General features: G+C 39.4%; 1 protein-coding gene across 13 annotated transcripts in view; it reads left to right on the top strand.

The window, feature by feature from the left end:
• The window catches only part of PKIB (cAMP-dependent protein kinase inhibitor beta), a 136,743-nt gene that overhangs the window by 23,339 nt on the left and 90,644 nt on the right, over nt 1-22,760 (top strand). For 7 of the 13 annotated variants that reach the window (XR_011388544.1, XR_011388545.1, XM_008263451.4 and 4 more), the window contains exon 2: nt 1,061-1,159. The gene's annotated coding sequence lies outside the window, so the exon portion shown is untranslated. Of the gene's footprint in view, nt 1-1,060; nt 1,160-17,297; nt 17,345-21,064; nt 21,361-22,760 lie in introns of those variants that run through there. The other 6 variants (XM_051855372.2, XM_051855370.2, XM_070073645.1 and 3 more) reach the window with 2 other exon arrangements.

The raw sequence follows: 22,760 nt of genomic DNA, 5'->3' as shown, positions 1-22,760 counted from the left end.
GAAATCAGATCAGACCTATTGTCATGTTTAATCCTAGTGAGAGTCAAGTTGGGAGTTGATAGTTTCTTTTTTTTTTTTTTTTTATAGAGGATCAGTTTAGTATACATTAAGTAAAGATTTCAACAGTTTGCACCCCCATAGAAACACAAAGTGAAATATATTGTTTGAGTACTGTTATAGCATTAAATCTCAATGCACATTTTCATTTTCATCATCTGAGCATTTACTATATGTCACTCCAGTACATAGACTACTTGCCTGAAAATGGGACTGCTTTACCCAGAAATCAGCTGTGACTGTCTCTGGCAAAAGTGGAAGATGGAAATGAAAATAATGAAGTTGTTTTCTGTATTTTTGGTTTTTAAATGGGGGCTTTTAATATATAAATATTTAAAAGAATAGGAGTAGGAAAAAATGTGCAAGTAGATTGGCTACCTATTTATGGCAAACTTTCAGGTTACTTTCTTGATGCTGAGGCATTATGTGTGAACTAGGTTTTATTGGGTTCATTTTCACTTCAAGAATTCCAGCCACCATCATGTAATTGAGGAAAACCCTATGTTGCTCCTTGGCATTTGAATTCAAGATGAACTACTACAGAGATATATTGCTTCTTATATCACACATTTGAAAATGAATATCAGTCCCCTTGTAAATTTGTTTTTAATGGAATGTTAAAAATTTGAAGAGAAAACCTAAGTTTATTGCTATATTGTTCATTTTACTGCATAGTGAGAATGTCCTTGACTGTTCTTGTTGCACAATTTTAGAACAAAATATGAGAAAGGTTTATCAGGATACAATTGATGGCTTTGAATGGTGAACAAACTAATGAAAGGAAAAACATTCATCATTTATAAAGGCATAGGGAGATGCTTACATAAGAAAATGTGTCCTACTCTTGCTATCAGGGAAGTATAAAAGAAAAAAAAAGATAAGGAATGAAATAATAACCATGAGCATTTCTTAAAACTTGTGGAGGATTTGGTCACTAAATTAGATGTTTCTGCAAGAGACTAGAGATGTCTATCATAATAAATTTTTCTCTTGTTTCCTTCAGGGGTCATGGTATGCTGAACAGGCATTCAATCAACAGAAATCTGGGGGAAGCGGGAAACTGAACGGTTTTGAGGTCACGCAGTGGGAGAAAAAGATAGAGGTAGGTTCACTATTTGTTCCATTAATCTTGGTATTGAGGATGTCCTTGAAAATATTTTTGTTGCTGCAAAGCCAGAAGATAGCAAAGAAAAGTAGACTTGGATGTCTTTATTTTAGAAAATAAATCAAAATAGTTTAATCAAAAGTTGGCAGGATCTATGGCTAATATCAAATTAATAGAAATACTACTTTTTAAAAATATTTATTTATTTGAGTGGCAGAGTTACAGAGAGTCAGAAGCAGAGAGAGAGAGGTCTTTCATCTGCTGGTTCATTCCCCAAATGGCTACAACAATTGGAGCTGAGATGATCTGAAGCCAGAAGACAGGAGCTTCTTCCAGGTCTCCTATATGGGTTCAGGGGCTCAAGGGCTTGGGCCATCTTCTACTGCTTTCCCAGGCCATAGCAGCTAGATATGAAGTGGAGCAGCCAGGACTCCAACCGGTGTCCAGATGGAATGCCAGCACTGCAGGCAGCGGCTTTACCGCTACACCACAGCACTGGCCCCAAAAAGCTACATTCTGACTACGTGAGCAGAACTACTATACAGTTCCGTTCTCTACTAGGGATGAGGGATTATTAGAGACTGAGCTCTGTTTGTTTTTTCCATCTTTATCTGTGCCAATTTAAATTGCTTTCAATAGAGATAGCTCACCTTTCCAAAGAATATCTTAAAATGTATTGCCTTTAAAACAGGTGAGATCGATACTGGGAGCCAAGATGGCGGAATAGTGAGGGCGCGCACCGATAGTCCGGGAAAATTTAGTTTAATAAAAGGGGAGTTACGGTAGCCGCAGAAAAAAGAACCAGGAAAAAATTGCACGGGAATCGTGAATCGGAGGACCTACTGGGAGAACAAGGTCGCCCACCGCGCGGAAGCCAAGTCGTGGGACCGAGCCGCAGAAGCCCCAGTGCTCCAAGGGGAGTGCATGCCACACAGACAACAGCGGGGAGACTTGGGACGCTCAGGGCTCTGAGTCCACACATCGGCGCTGGAAGGGGAGGTGAGCTCAATAACCCGAGACATCGGTGGGGAAACGGGGGTCAGAATCTAGAGGGGGGCCAGAAAGTGCAGCAAACTCACTACCGGAAAGAAGGAAAAAAAAAGCTTCGGGGTTTCTCTTCCCCCTAACCTTGCAAAGGTTATAAGACTGGGAGGCTAGAAGAATTCCCAAGAGACAAAGAGCAGGCCTGCTCTCTGGATTTACATATCAATGGGGGAGAGCTAAGGAACTGAGTCACTACAATTCAGTAGCCTAGGCAACCCAGTGGGAGTCCAGAGGAGCCAAAGACTGGAAGCTAAATACCATCAATTCTGCACAGCCGTGCCCTGCGGTGTTACTTACCCCCTGAATAAATAAAATAAATAAATAAATAAAAAGAGAGAGATTTACCACGCATAACCTGAGGGTGTCACCTTTGCACACCCTTAACCTGGAAGAACCAGGCAGAGCTCTCAGGCCGCACCCATCTCAAGCCTCCAAGGCTCCTCCAACAGCAGGCAGTCCACTTAACACGGACACAGTATAAAAAAAGAAAAAAAAAACGCACAGTGACGCAAGAAGAATTAACTATGCCGAGTAACAAACACAGAAATAGAGGGAGCAAGATCAACGATGACACTATGATGCCTCCAAATAAGCAAAACACCCCAAGCCAAGAGTATGAAGATGATGAGATAGAAGAAATGCAAGATACGGATTTCAAAAAATTTATGATAAGAACATTTAGAAGTTTTCAAAAGCAAATCCTTGAACTACAGAAATCCTTAATGGACAAGATTGAAAATCTCTCTCGTGAAAACGAAATTTTAAGGAAGAGTCAAAATGAAACTCAGAAACTAGTAGAACAGGAAAGTGTTATAGTGAAGAGAAATCAAAATGAAATGAAGAGCTCAATAGATCAAATGACAAACACATTAGAAAGCCTTAAAAACAGAATGGGTGAAGCAGAAGAGAGAATATCGGACTTAGAAGATAGAGCACAGGAAAACATACAGTCAAACCAAAGAAAAGAAGAGGAAATTAGAAACCTAAAAAATATTGTTGGGAATCTACAGGATACTATTAAAAAAACCAACATTCGAGTTCTAGGAGTTCCTGAAGGCATGGAGAGAGAGAAAGGATTGGAAGGCCTTTTTAGTGAGATACTAGCAGAGAACTTTCCAGGTTCGGAGAAGGACAGAGATATCCTAGTACAGGAAGCTCATAGAACCCCCAATAAACATGACCAAAAGAGATCCTCACCACGACACGTGGTAATTAAACTTACCACAGTGAAACATAAAGAAAAGATCCTAAAATGTGCAAGAGAGAAACGTCAGATTACTCTCAGAGGATCTCCAATCAGACTCACAGCTGACTTCTCATCAGAAACCCTACAAGCTAGGAGGGAATGGCGAGACATAGCACAGGTGCTAAGAGAGAAAAATTGCCAGCCCAGAATATTATATCCTGCCAAGCTCTCATTTGTGAATGAAGGTGAAATAAAGACCTTTCATAGCAAACAGAAATTGAAAGAGTTTGCCGCCACTCGTCCGGCCCTGCAAAAGATACTTAAAGATGTGCTACACTCAGAAACACAGAAACACGGCCATCAATATGAAAGAAGGGAAAGAAAGAACACCTACCAGTAAAAGAGCATGGGAAGCTCAAAGCATATACTAGAAAATATTTCCGGGAAAATGGCAGGGCAAAGTCACTACGTATCAATAGTCACATTGAACATTAATGGTCTGAATTTTTCAGTTAAAAGACACCGTTTAGCTGACTGGCTCACAGAACACAACCCAACTATTTGTTGCCTACAAGAAACACATCTCTCTAACAAAGAGGCATGCAGACTGAAAGTGAAAGGTTGGAAAAAGATATTCCATGCCAACAGAAACCAAAAAAAAGCAGGTGTAGCCATATTAATATCAGACAAAATAAACTTTAATACAAAAACTGTTAAGAGAGACAAAGAGGGACACTATATAATGATTAAGGGTTCAATTCAACAGGAAGATGTAACTATTATAAATGTATATGCACCTAATTACAGGGTACCGGTCTATTTAAAAGATATGTTAAGGGACTTAAAGGGAGATTTAGATTCCAATACAATAGTACTGGGGGACTTCAATACTCCACTCTCAGAAATAGACAGATCATCCGGACAGAAGATCAACAAGGAAACAGCAGATTTAATTGACACTATTGCCCAAATGGATCTAACAGATATCTACAGAACTTTCAACCCTACATCTACAGACTTCACATTCTTCTCAGCAGCGCATGGAACCTTCTCTAGGATTGACCACATACTAGGCCATAAAGCAAGTCTCAGCAAATTTAAAAGAATTAGAATCATACCATGCAGCTTCTCAGACCACAGCGGGATGAAGCTGGAAATTAGCAACTCAGGAAACCCCAGAAAGTATGCAAACACATGGAGACTGAACAACATGCTCCTGAATGAACACTGGGTCATTCAAGAAATCAAAAGAGAAATCAAAAACTTTCTGGAAGTAAATGAAGACAACAACACAACATATCAAAACTTATGGGATACAGCAAAAGCAGTATTGAGAGGCAAATTTATAGCAATAGGTGCCTATACCAAGAAATTGGAAAGGTACCAAATAAATGAGCTTTCAGCGCACCTCAAGGACCTAGAAAAACTGCAGCAAACCAAACCCAAATCTAGTAGGAGAAGAGAAATAATTAAAACCAGAGAAGAAATTAACAGGATTGAATCCAAAAAAACATTACAAAAAATCAGCCAAGCGAGAAGCTGGTTTTTTGAAAAAATAAACAAAATTGACACCCCATTAGCCCAACTAACTAAAAAAAGAAGAGAAAAGACCCAAATCAATAAAATCAGAGATGAAAAAGGAAACGTAACAACAGACACCACAGAAATAAAAAGAATCATCAGAAATTACTACAAGGACCTGTATGCCAGCAAACAGGAAAACCTATCAGAAATGGATAGATTCCTGGACACATGCAATCTACCAAAATTGAACCATGAAGACATCGAAAACCTAAATAGACCCATAACTGAAACAGAAATTGAAAGAGTAATAAAGGCCCTCCCAACAAAGAAAAGTCCAGGACCAGATGGATTCACTGCTGAATTCTACCAGACATTTAAAGAAGAACTAATTCCATTTCTTCTCAAACTATTCAGAACAATCGAAAAAGAGGGAATCCTCCCAAATTCTTTCTATGAAGCCAGCATCACCTTAATCCCTAAGCCAGAGAAAGATGCAGCACTGAAAGAAAATTACAGACCAATATCCCTGATGAACATAGACGCAAAAATCCTCAATAAAATTCTGGCCAATAGAATACAACAACACATCAGGAAAATCATCCACCCAGACCAAGTGGGATTCATCCCTGGTATGCAGGGATGGTTCAACATACGCAAATCAATCAATGTGATTCACCACATTAACAGACTGCAGAAGAAAAACCATATGATTATCTCAATTGATGCAGAGAAAGCATTTGATAAAATTCAACACCCTTTCATGATGAAAACTCTAAGCAAATTGGGTATAGAAGGAACATTCCTCAATATAATCAAAGCAATTTATAAAAAACCCACAGCCAGCATCCTATTGAATGGGGAAAAGTTGGAAGCATTTCCACTGAAATCTGGCACCAGGCAGGGATGCCCACTCTCACCACTGCTATTTAACATAGTTCTGGAAGTTTTAGCCAGAGCCATCAGACAAGAAAAAGAAATCAAAGGAATACAAATCAAGAAGGAAGAAGTCAAACTATCCCTCTTTGCAGACGATATGATTCTGTACTTAGAGGATCCAAAGAACTCTACTAAGAGACTATTGGAACTCATAGAGGAGTTTGGCAAAGTGGCAGGATATAAAATCAATGCACAAAAATCAACAGCCTTTGTATACACAAGCAATGCCATGACTGAGAAAGAGCTGCTAAGATCAATCCCATTCACAATAGCTACAAAAACAATCAAATACCTTGGAATAAACTTAACCAAGGACGTTAAAGATCTCTACGATGAAAATTACAAAACCTTAAAGAAAGAAATAGAAGAGGATACCAAAAAATGGAAAAATCTTCCATGCTCATGGATTGGAAGAATCAACATCATCAAAATGTCCATTCTCCCAAAAGCAATTTATAGATTCAATGCAATCCCAATCAAGATACCAAAGACATTCTTCGCAGATCTAGAAAAAATGATGCTGAAATTCATATGGAGGCACAAGAGACCTCGAATAGCTAAAGCAATCTTGTACAACAAAAACAAAGCCGGAGGCATCACAATACCAGACTTCAGGACATACTACAGGGCAGTTGTAATCAAAACAGCATGGTACTGGTACAGAAACAGATGGATAGACCAATGGAACAGAATTGAAATACCAGAAATCAACCCAAACATCTACAGCCAACTTATATTTGATCAAGGATCTAAAACTAATTCCTGGAGCAAGGACAGTCTATTCAATAAATGGTGCTGGGAAAACTGGATTTCCACATGCAGAAGCATGAAGCAAGACCCCTACCTTACACCTTACACAAAAATCCACTCAACGTGGATTAAAGACCTAAATCTACGTCCTGACACCATTAAGTTATTAGAGAACATTGGAGAAACCCTTCAAGATATTGGCACAGGCAAAGAATTTCTGGAAAAGACCCGGGAGGCACAGGCAGTCAAAGCCAAAATCAACTATTGGGATTGCATCAAATTGAGAAGTTTCTGTACTGCAAAAGAAACAGTCAGGAGAGTGAAGAGACAACCGACAGAATGGGAAAAAATATTTGCAAACTATGCAACAGATAAAGGGTTAATAACCAGAATCTACAAAGAGATCAAGAAACTCCACAAAAACAAAACCAACAACCCACTTAAGAGATGGGCCAAGGACTTCAATAGACATTTTTCAAAAGAGGAAATCCAAATGGCCAACAGGCACATGAAAAAATGTTCAAGGTCACTAGCAATCAGGGAAATGCAAATCAAAACCACAATGAGGTTTCACCTCACCCCGGTTAGAATGGCTCACATACAGAAATCTACCAACAACAGATGCTGGCGAGGATGTGGGGAAAAAGGGACACTAACCCACTGTTGGTGGGAATGCAAACTGGTCAAGCCACTATGGAAATCAGTCTGGAGATTCCTCAGAAACCTGAATATAACCCTACCGTTCGACCCAGCCATCCCACTCCTTGGAATTTACCCAAAGGAGTTTAAATTGATAAACAAAAAAGCGGTCTGCACCCTAATGTTTATTGCAGCACAATTCACAATAGCCAAGACCTGGAACCAACCTAAATGCCCATCAACGGTAGACTGGATAAAGAAATTATGGGATATGTATTCTTTAGAGTACTATACCGCAGTAAGAAACAACGAAATCCAGTCATTTGCAACAAAATGGAGGAATCTGGAACACATCATGCTGAGTGAAGTAAGCCAGTCCCAAAGGGACAAATACCATATGTTCTCCCTGATCGGTGACAACTGACTGAACACCAAAAAGGAAACCTCCTGAAGTGAAATGGACACTATGAGAAATGGTGACTTGATCAGCATAGCCCTGACTGCTAATGGACAACTTAATACATTATCCCTCATAGTATTTTTTTTTTTTGTCTGTTCTACTTAATATGACTGGTTTAATTCTGTAATTATCACACAGTTATTCTTAAGTGTTGAAAATTAACTGAAATGTGATCCCTGTTAAACATGAGAGTGGGAATAAGAGAGGGAAGAGATGTATAATTTGGGGCATGCTCGGGCTGACTTGCCCCAATTGGTAGAGTTGGAAACATACCAGGGGATTCCAATTCAATCCCATCAAGGTGGCATGTGCCAATGCCATCTCACTACTGCAAGTGATCAATTTCAGTTCACAATTGATCATAATGAAAGGACTAAGAGTCAAAGGGAGCACATAAACAAGTCTAGTATCTGCTAACACCAACCGATAGAATAAATAAAGGGGAGAGTGATCCAACATGGGAAGTGAGATACTCAGCAGACTCATAGAATGGCGGATGTCCTAAATAGCACTCTGGCCTCAGAATCAGCCCTAAAGGCACTCGGATCTGGCTGAAAAGCCCATGAGAGTATTTCAGGCATGGAAAGCCAAGACACTCTGGCAAAAAGATCTCTGTGAGTGAGATCCCAGTGGAAAGAACAGGTCTTCAAAGAGGGAGGTGCCTTTCTCTGAAGGGAGGAGAGAACCTCCACTTTGACTATGACCGTGTCTAAACAAGATAAGAGTCGGAGAACTCAAGGGGCTTCCATAGCCTTGGAAACTCATAACTGGTGCACAGGGAGATTACTGATGCCATAAACAGGAGTGTCAATTGGTAAAGTCAACAACAGGAGTCACTGTGCACTTACTCCTCATGTAGGATCTCTGTCCTTAACGTGCTGTACACTGAGGCTTAATGCTATAACGAGTACTCAAACAGTATATTTAACTTTGTGTTTCTATGGGGGTGCAAACGACTGAAATCTTTACTTAATGTACACTAAACTGATCTTCTGTAAAAAAAAAAAAAAAAAGAAAGAAAGAAAGAAATTATCAATTCCCAACTTGACTCTCACTGGGATTAAACATGACAATAGGTCTGATCTGATTTCATCATCATTTAAAAAAAATCATCTATTATTTTTCACTTTATGTTTCTGTGTGGGAGCAAACTGTTGAAATACTTACTTAAGGTATACTAAGCTGATCTTCTGTATATTAAGATAATCGAAAATGAATCTTGATGTGAATGGAAGGGGAGAGGGAGTGGGAAAGGGGAGGGTTGTGGGTGGGAGGGACGGTATGAGGGGGAAGCCATTGTAACACATGAGTCGTACTTTGGAAATTTATATTCATTAAATAAAAGATTAAAAAAAAAAAACAGGTGAGATCATAATATTGACTATCAGTTCTTATAAACATACTACTCTTCTCATAACTATTATTCAGACAATTGTAATTGATTTATAATCAGTATATATAAGGAAATATTTTGATGACATTGATCGGTGGACATGAACTCCAAATTATGACTAAAAATTGCTTTACTTATTATTTGTGTGAGGGAGGGAGAGAGGGAGGAGACAGAGAAAGAGAGGGAGGGAGAAAGAGAGAATGAACCCATCTGCTGCCCCTCTGCTCAAGAACCTGCAATGGCCAGCACTGCTACTCTTTCTTAGGTTATTCACTGTATTTCATACCTTTCTGCCAATAGTCTCTCAGCTGACCACAAACCCTACCAGTGTTACCCTTTTGTTTCCAGGCTCACATTTGATCCAGGGTAGAAACAAGATTCACTAAATCCAGTCCCACCTTGACCTGACAGGTATCCATTTCACAACCTTTGTATGCTTCTGTAGTGCCAAACCAACCAGCAGCAAGCAGTATACAGAACCTAACAGAAAAAGACGACCTACTGCCCTTCACAAAATGCATGCATGCCCAGAATAGCCTGATGTTACTAATATGTGGCCTTTTTGGGGTGGAAGTAGTGAGCAAAACCAACATTTTGTGCAAAAAAATATACCGAAGGCCCCTGCAGAATACCAAGCCTGGTGCTAACCAAAGTGTTGAGGACTGAGTACGATGAGCCAGAACTCTGGGATGGGTACAGATTTAAGTGCCAGCGTGCCTAGAGGGTAGCACTATGCTTCCCCAATTCCATAAAAGCAGCTGTTCAGGGGCCTGCTCTGTGGCATGATAGGCTAAGCTTCCGCCTGCAGCACTGGCATACCATATGGGTGCCAGTTCAAGTCCTGGCTGCTCCTCTTCTGATCCAGTCTCTGCTATGACCTGAGAAAGCAGCAGAAGATAGCCCAAGTGCTTGGGTTCCTGCACCCATGCGGGAGACCTGGAAGAAGCTCTTGGCTCAAGGCTTCGGATAGGCCCAGCTCTGGCCTTTGAGACCATCTGGGTAGTGAACCAGTGAATAGAAGACCTTTCTTTTTGTCTCTCCCTCTCTCTGTCTGTAACTCTACCTCTCAAATAAGTAAATACAATTCTTAAGAAAAAAAAAAGCACCCGTTTAGCACCTGTCAGAGAGGCATTCAACAGAACCTTTTTGTTATGATCTTTTACTTGTATTTGAGGAAAAGCCCCCAGTAAGCATTGACAGGGTTGCACCATTGACCTCTTGTCAATTTTTATTTGCTAGAGAGCCAAAGAACCACAAGTCAGTAATATTGCCCAAGGTTCTGCTTTCAATTATCCTTCTCTTCCTTTCTAACCCTTGACCAGTGTCTTTGAATCAAGTTTGTTATGTTAGTTCTATTCATCAACCCCAAAGAATTTCTACTTTCCATGAAACAAAGCCCAAGAATACTAAATGGCTTTTTCCTCAGTGGGTTTTGGGCCTGAGGTTTGGCCAACAGCCAACCTCAGTGTCTTTCCTGTAATGAGTTGGAGGTACTCATTAAATTATATTCCTGGCAGATCCATCTTGCGGCTCATGAGACATGCCTGGCAATGAGTGACTGAAAAAGAAATACAATACAAACTTTAGTTCTAATACCCTGCTAAACAAACACTGGTTTTCAAACATATATCTTGTTCATTTGTTCATGGATATACACTTAGTGTATATATTTTTCATCACCCTAAGGAAAAGGCCTGAAATAACCAGAAGAACTATATATAGTTCTCTTCTTCTACTGGATATAATGGAATCTCAAAAAATTCATGGAAAATGAAATTAAAAGATAAGTTAATTGTAGTGCATAAAATTTGAAGTTCATACATAGTTTTTTTTTTTTCAAAATATATTTTCCATGAACATTTGAAAGACACCCTCACAAAAGCAAGAGTGGCATTTTGTCTTAAACAAGTCCATTTTGCTGGCATTTGTTTATTACTTTTCTGTTCTAAGTTACTGGGAATATTTCATTTTTAACTCAACCTTCACCTCTTTGTATCATTCTAAGGGACCTATATTGTCAACCATAAGTTGTTAGATCAAAAGAGATCATATACAATGTGTTAAGATCTGTTCAAAGAGAACCTTCTCCTACATGTTGGATGAGTTTGAAAGTTAATATGGTTTGATTATAAGTAAGTATCTGTGTCACAATCAATTTCTGTTTTGCAGTCATGTTGTTGGTACTGACCACGGACTAAATTAGCCATTAAGAAATCCAAAAGGGAGGAAAGTGCATGATGTAGTGATTAAAATCACCCCGTAGAACATCCACCTCCCATGTTGGAATGCCTGATTTGAGTGCTGGTTACTCTCCTTCTGCTCCAGATTTCTGCTAATTCACATCCTGGGAAGTAGCAGATGATGGAACAAGTACTTGGGTCTGGCCATACATGTGGGAGACCCAGATGGAGTTCCAGGCTGCTGAATTCAGCCTGGTCCAGCCCTGGATCTTGTTGGCGTTTGAGGAGTGAATCAGTGAATAGAAGATCTCTCTCCATCTGTCTCTCTGCTTTTCAAATAAAATGAAAATCAATAATAATAATAGCAATAATGATGAAGAAATACAAAAGGAATAGCAGGTGGGGAGCCTAGTTGTTAGAATGCTCTGTCTCACATCAGAGTATCTGGGTTTAGTTTCCCACCCTGGCTCCTGACTCCAGTTTTCTGCCAGTGTGCATCCTGGGAGACAGTGGTGATGGCTCAAGTAGTTAGGTTCCTGCCACCAGGTGGGAGAACTGTATTGCATTCCTGGATCCTGACTCTAGCCCTGGCCCAGCCCCAGTGTTGTGGCCATCTGGGGAAAGAAAAATTGAACAATCTGTCTTTTCTTCTTCTTCTCAAATAAAAAAATTTAAAAACCAAAATGATTAAGGTGGTTGATATACAGCTAGATTATTCAAAGATAAGCCAAATAAAGCAATTAGACTGTTCATAACAACTTTAATTCAGTGGACTGTAGTTGACATTGAACAGGCTTACCAGCTACCATAAATGAACCAATTAAATACTCTGTGTTCACTGTTATAAGTCTATTTTGGATAAGCTGCACCCTCTCTTTGTATTCCACTTTTTAATTAGTATTCAGTCTTTGACTTGTGGTAGTTCCATTTATAGTATTTTTCTTTACTTTATATGACATGAAAGTTATATACATGCAGTAGATACTATACTTTGAATTTTTCCTTTCTCAGTTTAGCTATATATAAATAATACTTTCCTATGACGCTAGGCAGCAGTGATCCACAGCTCCCAGCCAGTCATGTGATCACAAGAGTAAACAACTGATACTTTACAGTGTGCTGTGATGCTAGCTATGATATGAGGTAGATAGAATAAATTAAATTCATTTTTTAAAAAAAATTTGAGATTTGAAAGAATCACACACTCATACACACACACATACACAGAGAGAGAGAAAGAGAAGGAGAAAGAGGAGAGAGAGAGAGAGTGAATCTTCCACCCACTGGTTCACTCCTCAAATGCCCACAACAGCTGAGGCTGAACCAGGCTGAAACCAGAAACCGGGAAATCCATCTTTTTTCCCACATGGGTGGCAGGAAACCAAGTACCTGGACCATCATCTGCTGCCTCCCAGGTACGTTAACAAGAAGTTGGATTATAAGCAGAGGTGGGACTCCTTCCCAGGCGCTCTGATACAGTGTGCAGGTATCCCAATCAGTGGCTCAACCCACTGTACCAGAATGCCTACCCCTTAAATGAATTTTTCATTTATGATTTTTTAATTTACAATGGCTTTAGGGGGGTTATTATGTCATCAAGATACATCCATTATTTATATATGGAGGCATTTAAACAATGTAAAGAACAAAAGAATAAAATTAATTTACACCTCTTAAAATTGATTCCCTTCATTTTGTAATATTTATGTCTTTTTATTTCTTAATTTAAATTTTAAAAATGTTTATTATTTAAGAGTGAACTCTCATCTAATGGTCCATTCCCCAAATGCATGTATGAGTTATGTATGTTTGTATATATGTATGTATGTATTTGAAACACAGATTTACAGAGAGTGAGGAAGAAACAGATATCTTCTATCCATTGGTTCACTCTCCAAACGGCTGTAACACCCAGGTCTGGACCATCTGGGTCTTCCACATGGATGGCAGAGGCCCAAGTATTCTGGCCATCATCCACTGTCTTTCCAGGTGCATTAGCAGGAAGCTGTATTGGAAGAAGAGTAGCAAATACTGAACCTGCACTGTGATATGGAATGCTGGGCATTGTATGCAGATTCTTAAGTTGCTGCACCACAGTACTGGTCCCCAAATGCCCATAATGGCAAGGGCTGGGCTGAGGCCAAAACTGAGAGCAAGGAATTCAGTCCAGGTACTCCAAGTGAGTGGTAGAGACCCAATTACTTGAGCCACTACCACTACTGCTTCCCCGGGCTGCATTAATAGGAAGCTGGAGTCGGAAGGTAGAGCCAGGCATCAAAACCAGTTACTCTGATATAGCATGCAGACATCTTATCCAGTATGCTAAATGTCCACCCCCAACACTTTCCTTTTTAAAGAAATAAATGCTATGGTTAGTCAAGTCTATTCCTTAGAAGACTTTATGAATTAGTGTACATTATTCCAATCCACTTTATATTTTCACTCATGTATTAATGGAACCATTCCAATATTTAGTCTTGTTTTTGATATTTAAACAGGTTTATATAATTCCACCTCTGTTTTCCCTTGCATAATTTGTGTTTCATTCAATAAATTAAGTACTTCAGTTGTTATTCACATCTTTAGGTCTTTCTTGCTCTTAAATGGGATCTATGGATGACAGAATATAATTGCTGGAAGAGTTAAGAGAAAACATCATTCTAACTTATGTCTTTCTATATGATCAATATTGGCCCCATTTGAAAATGACAAGCTAAACAATATGGAAATTCAAGAAAATGTAAATAAGTTGTGACTACATATGAACGAAATAAGGCTAGAGAGAGGTGAAGAAACTTTACGGTGGTAAAGAAAAAACAAGGGGCTGGCGCTGTGACGCAGTAGGTTAATCCTCTGCCTGTGGCGTCGGCATCCCATATGGGCGCCAGTTCTGGGCCCATCTGCTCCTCTTCCAATTCAGCTCTCTGCTATGGCCTGGGAAAGCAGTAGAAGATGGCCCAAGTCCTTGGGCCCCTGCACCCTTGTGAGGACTGGAAGAAGCTCCTGGCTCCTGGCTTCGGATTGGTGCAGCTCCCACTGTTGTGGCCATTTGGGGAGTGAACCAACGGAAGGAAGACCTTTCTCTCTGTCTCTCCCGCTCACTGTCTATAGCTCTATATCTCAAATAAATTAAATAATCTTTAAAAAATAAAGAAAAAATAAAGAGCAGGCTATCCACCTAGAGTTGTTCCTGTACCAGGAACAATTATGCAAGCAAACTGGAAGTTTACTTAGAGGTATTACTTATAACCGATTAATTTTGAATTGAACTTCAGCTAATCAGAAAGAGCCAACTAGCTGATTGGTTATATAAGTAGGTACCACCCATTAACCACACCGAAATAAGGCAAATCCCTAGCTGTAGTGAATGAAGTAATTTTTTTATTGACTTCCATGTTCATTGTTCATTCTTTGAAAGCCCACTGCTCAGGCTATTTGAGTCTCTTCTGGATTTAAATGCCAGTTGATTCATTAATTATTTGCTCAAATAAACTTTGTTAAATATATTTTGTTTAAAGTTTTTCTTTTAAAATTGGTTTACATGGCTGATTTATTTATTATTTATTTGACAGACAGAAAGTCCCCATGCACTGGTTCACTCTTCAAATATACAGTTAGCCATGGCTGGCTCAGGCCAAAGCTGGGAGCCAGGAATTCAATCTGGGTCTTCCATGTGGGTTGCAAGGACCTAACTACTTGATCTATGACCTGTTGCCTCCCAGAGTGGGCATTAACAGAAATCTCTAACAAGCAGATTTAGTAGAAAGAGCACTGAACATTGAAATTCAAATCTCCCTTCTATACTCTGATTTGCAATTGTCTGACAGCATGAGTCTCAGAAACCATTCAGAGATACAGCATGTGACAGTGGATCAAATCACTGATTGCTGAATTTGATTATCACTTGTTCCATTTATTAGCTGTGTAACCTCAGGCAAATTGCCTAACTTCCCTGACCCAGTGTTTTTGTTTGTAAAATAGACCTGGTAATAGCACATTTAGAAAGAAAGAAATTGAAAAATAGGGTTCTCAGAGGATTATTAAGAAGATAAGAAAGTGCTGTATGCATGCTTAGAATACTGCCTGTACAACCAATTGTTTAATAAAAAATTAGTGTGATTCAAAGTAATTTAATTTGATTTTTTTAAAGAATATTCTTTTTTAAATTTGCTTATTTCCTTTGCTTTAATATATCTTAGACATTAAAATAATGCTGGCAAAAACATTGTTTATGCAGAGCATTATTGGTTATATAGACTAACACTGATGATTCCATTTTTTGTCATTTGTGTATTTTTCCCAAGAAACCTTTTATTTAAGTTATACAAACTTCAATTTATATTCATTAAATAAAAGTTAAAAAAAAAACTTATACAAACTTCATGCATTTCATAAAATCAACTTTAGGAATATAATGATTCTTCCCACTCATGCTCCTCACCCTTCTTCTTCCTCCCTCTCCTATTCCGATTCTTATTTTTTACTAAGATCTATTTTCAATTAACTTTAAATATATAAGATTAACTCTGTACTAAGTAAAGAGTTCAACAAATAGTATGAAAAAAACCTGTTCCTTTTGTTTTCAATCAAGGCACATTTGCAGAACTAAGGAACTGTCTTAGAAGTGAGGTAAAATATTCATATCTCACAGCTGTACCTACTGTGACAACTCCTGTAACTAGGTTGGAACTTATGTCTGCATTGCCATATTGTTTCCTCCTAAAGGGCTAATGTCATTTTATTTTTCAATTTCTTTCTTTCTAAATGTGCTTTTAGAAGGCAAGCTGTTTGGAAACTGAAATTGATGATTGCCTTTAACCTCTGTGTTGTTGATGAAAATATTCCACTGTTTATCAGGTTTCTTTAAACACCTTGGTGAATGGCTTTTATCATTTTTATGCTTAGCACATACCCTTAACTCTGTTAGATGATCCACAGTCTGTTTTTTATTTTATTTTATTTTTTTATTTTTTGACAGGCAGAGTGGACAGTGAGAGAGAGAGACAGAGAGAAAGGTCTTCCTTTTTCTGTTGGTTCACCCCACAATGGCCGTTGCGGCCAGCGCGCTGTGGCCAGTGCACCGCGCTGATCCGTAGCCAGGAGCCAGGTGTTTCTCCTGGTCTCCCTTGCAGGTGCAGTGCCCAAGCACTTGGGCCATCCTCCACTGCACTCCCGGGCCACAGCAGAGAGCTGGACTGGAGGAGGAGCAACCGGGACAGAATCCGGTGCCCCGACAGGGACTAGAACCCAGGGTGCCGGCACTGCAGGCAGAGGATTAGCCTATTGAGCCACGCACCGGCCCACAGTCTGTTTTAATTTTATTTGAAACGTATTAAATTAGAATATTTTGTAGAGCAAAGCGCAACTTATTATTGTCACAATTAAGAGCTGGGTAGAGGGATGAATTAGTTTGTTTTTTAAAGGCACATTCACCACAGTGAAAGAGGTAGCTAGAGTTGGAGTATGTGTCAACCAATGGGCAAAAATCCAACCAAGTCAGTAGGCTCATGATCTAGAGAGAAAGATGATGGCAACAGAAGTCATGAGGACCAGCACAGTGTAGCAGATGGTGTGCCGGCAGGTGGGCAGGTTGAGGTGACGCATAGTCTGGAGGGAGGTGATCTCTAGGCAAATAGGCAGAGATGTCTGATCACAGAGAATGAATCTCCAGGGCTGAAGCTGGAAGTGAGGCCTGAAATTCAGGCTCTGGGAAAACTGGATAGATACAGTGGTCTGCTTTGGAGTGAGTAATGATTAAAGCAGACACTGCCATATGAGTCTACAAGTTAACGGAGACTTGTGACACCTCAGATTGGGGCTTGTGTGAATTGGAGGGATGCTGAAGCAGGGAGCGATGCAGGTTTTTATAGATGTTAACTCTGATATTCCTTAGTATAGACTCATTTGACTACCTTTTAAAAATTGAAAACTATGCTTTATCAGTAATGGTGAGCATTAAAAACTGATGTAAGCACCCTTGCCTTTTTTTCTCCCTTTCTGATAAAACTTTCCATATCCTTCAGATCAAACTGAAATTCCTACAGTTGGAAGTGCTCACATGAGGCCCAGGGTGAGTGGAGCATACAATGTGGAAGTATTATTGTTTCCCAGTCTTCTTGCATTTTTCCTTAGGAAGAGGTCCTCTGTCAGAGAAGGGATAAATTAAGAGGACTAAGTAGAAGATTGTATCTGGCTGAGGCTTACTTGGGACAGAAAATAGTATAGAAATCACTGGAATTAATTTCCTTTCAATTACATAAATATTAATTGCCTCATTTCCTGGCAATCATTATTGGGATTCTGAGACCAATTATGATTCTAAAAATATATTTTTAATTTTGAATTGACACATAGAAATTATACATATTTATGGGGTACTATGTGACATTCCAATAAATGTATACAGTATGTAATGATCAGGTCAGAGTTAACTGGCACAGCTGTCAATCACTTCAGACATTTATCATTTCTTTGTCTTAGAAAGATTCAAAATTCTCCCTACTAGCTACTTTGAAAAAATCAGTTAACTATGGCCAATCATAGTTATTCTATGAACTACAGAACATTAGAAGTAATTCCTCCTGTCCAACTGCACCTCTGTGCCATTCTTCCATCCTCCCTCCCACAGGCCTGACTACGTAACTTGGAAATACTCAAATCAGGGCCTCCATCTCTCAGGACTAAGAGAATATTGAACATTGATTCTTTTGCCTGAATCTTTATCTTTTAATACTCTTCTGTTGTTGGTCATAGACCTTACATACACAGGCTTATTTATAATCAAAGAAAAAATTTCCAAACAAAATACAAGCATTCCCATATTTGAGAATTTTAATAAAATCTTAGGTCTATAGCCACTTAAATTTTTTCTAGGTTACTATGAAGTTTGAAAACTTCATAATTGTCTTCAAGTAATATTTTTCAATGAAGGGAAATCCCATAGTTCTTTCTAACAGACTGTCTTTATAATAATGAGTTTTGTCTGGAGAAACTATGCATTTATTTATCAAATGACAGTTAATGCAGGTAATTAAGATTAGATAAACTTGGCCTTCATCAAATCTGTTTTCAAATTCTGACCTTCAATGTGGCTTTGGCCAAGGAATTTACCATTCTAGATAACAGTGTTGTAGCTCAATTTTCACAGAAATATTCTATTTCTGGAATACATTTGGGAATCACAATAGATGACAAAGCTTTTCTTCTTTTTAGTGGAATTTTTTATTGAAAATCATTTGTATATATTCTACTCCTTATGTTCTCACATGAACATAATTGAATCAGTCAGGTTCACCAGAGAGAAAAGAAACAGAGAAACAGAACCAATAGAAGGTATGAATTAAGAACCTTATCATGGGACCAGTGTTATGGCACAGCAATTTAAGCCACTGCCTGCAATGCTGCATCCCATATGGGTGCCAGTTCAAGTGCTAGCTGCTCTACTCCAGCTTCCTGCTGATGTGCCTGGGAAAGCACTGGAAGATGGCTAACTGCTTGGAACATTACTACCCATGTGGGAGATTCTGAATGGAGTTCCAGACTCCTGACTTTTGCCTGGTCCAGCCCTGGTGGTTGCAGACTCTGGGGAGTGAACCAAAGAATGGAAGATTCTCTCTCTCTCTCTCTCTCTCTCTCTCTGCCTTTCAAACAAATAAATCCTTTTTTAAAGAAGATATCACCAGTAATTGGCTGGCAGAAGATAGGCCGCAAACTCTGGGATAAGAGTTGAAGCTTCAGTCCACAAGTAGAATTTCATTCTCTGTTCTGCTCTTAAGGCCTACCCAAACTGTTGGGGATAACCTTTACTTCAAGTCAGCTGATGGCAGATATTAATGCATCTACAAAATTCCTTCACTGTAGAGCCTCCATCAGAGTTTGACTAACTGGGCCTTGTCAAATTGATCCATAAAGCTTACATCACAGTCCACCCTTGGTCAACTTTGCATCTATAAATGTCATTAACCATATATAATCTCAAAATAATAACTATAAAAAGTAATTTTTCTGCTTGACACAATACAGCTATCACAAAACACGTTTTACAGCCAACCACATGCTTGACCCTTCCTCCAAAGAGTGTTCAGTTTCAACAATTTTTATTATTCTCCTTGACATCTTAAATGCTGTGCTGTAAAGTTAGATGTTATTAATATATCTTAGGTAAGGGTTTAAAGGAGGGAAGAAAATAAAAATATTTTATACTCATGCGTGTGTCAAAATATGGAATATCCTTAATTAAAGTACTTGTTTCTGCAACTGGTCATGTGGTCAGAGCTGATATTTATAACTCCCTTCTTTCATATCCCCTGTACTCTTAAGTACATAGTTCAGCTCTTCATGTTTTTTTGCCTGCCCTGGTGACCTAAGAGGTTGTTCCCAAAGGGCCTGGGGCATTAGCAATCTCTCTGAATTGAATGATTGTGGTTTTTCCATTGAATTAACTCACAGAATGTGGTGAGAATAAAAGATACTGTCTTAGCCTGTTTTCTGTTTCTAATAATGCAATGCCACAGACTGGGTAAGTTATAAAGAAAGAGGTTTATTTTGGCTCACAGTTCTGGTCCAAGGTCATGGGGTTACATCTGCTGATAGCTCTTTTTGCTGTCAGAGCCTCAGAGTAGTAAGGCAAGAAATGGTGAATGCATTTATGTCCTGATCTCTCCTCCTCATCTTATAAATAATATATTCAGTCACTTGGGCTCCACTCTAATGACCTTGTCAAATACAAGTACCCTTCCAAAGGCCACACCTCTAAATACCATAGACCAATTAAATTTTTATTCACTTAATACCTCAAAATGTGAATTAAATTCCAACATGGGTTTAGGAGGGAACAAACAATATTCAAACTCAAGAGGATGTCCTAAAGGATCTCCTTTATTCCGGACATATTCTTTGCTTCCATTGTGGGAGACATCCCAATTTCTCCTTGGTTAAGAGGATCAGTCTCCCCAGTCAATATCTGCTTCTTTGCCTGCTGATTCAGAGGGACTGAAAATACAAAGTGGCTGGTGGTAGTTTTAACTCTGAGCTCAATAAAATAGTTACTGTTTTTGCTAGTGAAAGTATTCCTCCTTTGGAAGCAAAGACCTCTCAACCAGCAAAATGAAAGATTGCAGGGACATGAAGAAATATTTTTCCAGCAGACTGTGAAAGGTATTAATGAATGGTGTCACTACTATATTAAACATACACAGATTTAGGTTTAGAACATACAAGCCTCCTGGAGAATAATGCCTGAGCCCAGCAGGGTCCTACCAGCTACTTGGCACTGCAACTGAGTCTTCAAATGTCACTGAACTGTTCTACTACACTATTTACTTCAGGATGGTGAACTATAAGACCAGTGAATGAGAATTTCTGTGCTTCATTTGCTCTAAAGTAAGCTCTTCATCAGAAATAATGCAATGTAGATGAAATATTCTGAAATTAATGGAGTAGTTTTGGTAGAAACATTGCTTGCAGGGAGAGAAAATTTATATTTAGAGCAAGTGTCTATTTCAGTAGTTACAAAGTGTCATCCCTTGTATGATGGATATAGTCATACAGTGCCATATCTGAACTCAGTGACGGTCTCTGATACTGGCAGGTTGGGCAATGGCTGTAGCTAGGTTGTCCTTTGTGAGTGGAAGCCCCTATTACTGAGCCTGTGAATAATCATCTTTCCTGCCGCCGTAGCCACTGTTCATGAACCACTTAGGGTTTAGACAGGAGTCACTGGGAAAAAGAGCTATATTATATACAGAATGCATCATCCTATCCTCTTTTTTTTTTTTTTTTTTCAGGCAGAGTAGGACAGCGAGAGAGAGTGACAGAGAGAAAGGTCTTCCTTCCACTGGTTCACCCCCCAAATGGCTGCTGCGGTCGGTGCGCTACGCTGATCCAAAGCCAGGAGCCAGGTGCTTCCTCCTGGTTTCCCAAGCGGGTGCAGGGCCCAAGCACTTGGGCCATCCTCCACTGCCTTCCCGGGCCACAGCAGAAAGCTGGAGTGGAAGAGGAGCAACCAGGACAGAATCCGGTGCCTCAACCGGAACTAGAACCCGGGGTGCTGGTGCTGCAGGCGGAGGATTAGCCTAGTGAGCTGAGGTGCCGGCCTATCCTATCCTCTTGATTATTAATGTTCCTCTCTGCTGGGGTCACCTTTTGGTGAGCATTGACATGGAAAATGAATATCTTCACTTCTTTGTTAATAGAAGTCTATTTATGTATCTCTTCTGCAGACATTCTTGTTATCAGTTTTCCAATCATGGTGCTTCCAAGTTGATGACCATGTAAACTGCTGAGCACAGTCCACAAGTCAATATAGCACTGTCCTTCTGGCTATTTCTCCTTTCAAGTGAATTGAACACCTGTCTTAGCTGCTCAAAGTTATGCCAGATTGAAGGATTTCTCTTTACCATTGTTCTTCAGAGATGTATTTTGAAGTAGCTGTAGTGCTATAACTGTTTGCTTTCAGGCAGTATTTGCATTTGTGTGTTACCATCTGTAAACCAAACTCAAATTTCTCTTCCTAAGTTGACTGGTTATAGAGAACTCCCTGTAACGCATAGTTATTCACTAGTGGAGATAAAATAATGCAGGAGTGGAGACCATGGCTATTTTGGTCCACTTCCTTATATAAATTTCTTATACCTTCAAGGTCTACTTGATCTCAGGCTTGTATATAATACTTCCATTTGATTTTGGAGTGCTTCTGGACATGCCTAACTGTGGGACTTAGTGGTTTAGACAATTGGTTTACAATAGGCAGCACAGATTTCACGGTAGGTTGGTGGTCCACAGTGAGATGTCCAGTTTCTGTTAAGACCTAGTAACAAGCCAAAGGCTCTTTACAAATATAAGATTAGTTACCTACACGGGGTGGCAGTTTTGTCCCCAAATCCTCAGGGTTTATGCTGTGATTCACCTAAAGGGGCCTGCCAGGACTTCAAACAACATCTCTGTCTGCACAGGCAATTGCTCTGATGAATCATATGCCCCAAATGACAGAGCAGTTGCACTGCAGCCTGTGCTGTTGTAAAGCCTTCTATTATTCAGGGCCTTGCTCAAACTCTTAGCTTTTTAGGCCTCTTAGTAAATGGGGAAGAATGTCACCCCCAAGTGAAGAATATGTTGCTTCCAACATGCGAAGAGGCCCCCTAGAAATTGTGCTTATAGAAGGGGGAAATACAGCTTTTCCTTTATCTTAGATTGCATAGTACCTGCTGATGGATCCCTAGGATGTTTACAGACGTGGAACACACTGCACAGGCCAAATATGTGAGTTAATTGAGGCTGAGGGTGGGAATGATCATCCCTGCATCCTTCAAGTTCTTGGTGGTGGTATAACCTCTGCAGTCCCTCTAAGAATACAGTTTAGATTTTTGGTTTAAACAAGTTTTCTAAGTAGGGACAGTCTTAGTGATTATCACTTGATGGTTCCTGCCATAATAGTCCTCACTTCATTAGACAGAGAACCAGAGTGAGGATTCTACCATTTGCTGAGT

Source organism: Oryctolagus cuniculus, chromosome 5 (genome assembly GCF_964237555.1).
Source record: "Oryctolagus cuniculus chromosome 5, mOryCun1.1, whole genome shotgun sequence".
NCBI lineage: Eukaryota > Metazoa > Chordata > Mammalia > Lagomorpha > Leporidae > Oryctolagus > Oryctolagus cuniculus.
This window is presented reverse-complemented; position numbering and strand designations above follow the sequence as displayed.